We start from the raw sequence: 1,433 nt of genomic DNA, 5'->3' as shown, positions 1-1,433 counted from the left end.
GGGGGTTCTGTGAAGGGCCTCAACCTCAACCCATGCGACTCGGGCCTTTGGTGAGGCTAAACAGCCAGACGCGCGAAGTTCTGGCCGTATAAAAAGCTCGCCCTTTTGGCGACGCCGAGCAGGTAAGCCGCGGCATTCCTAGCGACTGAAACACGGACAGGTCCGCTCTCCCCTCAACAGTGTTTTATCTTTTCCTTTTTACGTGTTGATGCAACGGGGGAAAAACAAGACAGCGGTGCGGAATTCAGACACAGAGAGAGAGAGAGAGAGAGGGAGAGAGGGGAGACGAGAGGCATAGCGTAAGTCCGGTAAACAAGTTCACTCACAGCTGACCGAAGGAAGTCAGTCTGTCAGTTTTTCTCTTTTCTGATCTTGGTTTTACCGGCTTTTTTTTTTTTTTCGTGTTTTGATTTGATGTTTTCTAAAGTTCTGCTTTTGCCGCGGTCCAGTTGTGTTCTTGCCTCTGGTTATCTCAAGACTAGCACAAGCGGCGACAAAGTAAGTCTTGATTGTTCTGAGTGAAGGGAAGAACTTTTGATTCTGAAACATTGACAAGTAAATATATATTGTCTCTTAGATTAAGTATAATCTACATGCAGTTGAATCTATATATATTATTGGTTTTTTTGGTGTTATTTCCGTTACATTGTTTTGTTGTTGTCGTTATTGTTGTTGTTGTTGTGTGTGTGTGTGTGGTAGCCTATCCGTTCAAAATGTTTGGAGCCCCGAAGAGCGTGCTCTTCGCCGGGGTCACCGCATCTCTTGCTGTTGTTGTTGTGCTTGTTTTATTTTCTGCTGCTGTTGTTGTTGTTGTTGTTGTTGTTGTTGTTGCTGTTGTTGTTGAAGTTGTGGTTGTTGTTGTTGTTGTTGTTGTTGTGATTTTTTTATTTACTGTTTTTGTTCTTGTTGCTGTTGTTGTTTTGGTTTTTATTTTTGTTGCTGTAGCTGTTGTGTTCATTTACTGTTTTTTTTTGTTGCTGTTGTTGTTGTTAATATTGTTTGTGGTGCTGGTTTTGCCTTTGCTTTGTTTTCTAACATTATTTTCGGTGTTGTTACACCTTCTGTTATCGAAACTGCTGCCAGATATTTTGTCCGCTTTGCTTTGTGTCAGATTTTATGAAACGATAAAAAAAAATTCACCGCTACTTTAGACTCATTCATGTTGTCAATTTAAGAGTTCAAAGTTTTAATTCTTCAGCTTGGTCTTAAATTTTGTTTGCCGTTATATCCCCTCTAACGTTCGGAAAAGTGAAAATGCAAATACCATTCATAAAGCAGACATTGATTGAAGCAGACCAATAAGAGTAGGGATATTCACAGCTTTTTGTCTTAATGTGAATTGAAGGATTCTTATAATGGTCAAGGTGTCCAAAATGGAATATACCAATTAAATGACAACCCAACATCTGGCTTATTCTATATCTTTCACCTCC

At 40.1% G+C, this 1,433-nt stretch overlaps 1 protein-coding gene across 4 annotated transcripts in view; it reads left to right on the top strand.

Moving 5' to 3' along the window:
• The first annotated feature begins 118 nt into the window (after positions 1-118).
• The window catches only part of LOC101864082 (RNA-binding protein 25), a 69,384-nt gene continuing 68,069 nt past the window's right edge, over positions 119-1,433 (top strand). For 2 of the 4 annotated variants that reach the window (XM_005104609.3, XM_013086029.2), the window contains exon 1: positions 119-299. The gene's annotated coding sequence lies outside the window, so the exon portion shown is untranslated. Of the gene's footprint in view, positions 499-1,433 lie in introns of all 4 variants that reach the window. The other 2 variants (XM_005104607.3, XM_005104606.3) reach the window with 1 other exon arrangement.

This window comes from Aplysia californica, unplaced genomic scaffold, assembly GCF_000002075.1.
Source record: "Aplysia californica isolate F4 #8 unplaced genomic scaffold, AplCal3.0 scaffold00428, whole genome shotgun sequence".
NCBI lineage: Eukaryota > Metazoa > Mollusca > Gastropoda > Aplysiida > Aplysiidae > Aplysia > Aplysia californica.
The sequence above is the reverse complement of the archived record's forward strand: the minus strand, read 5'-3'. Positions and strand labels throughout refer to the sequence as shown.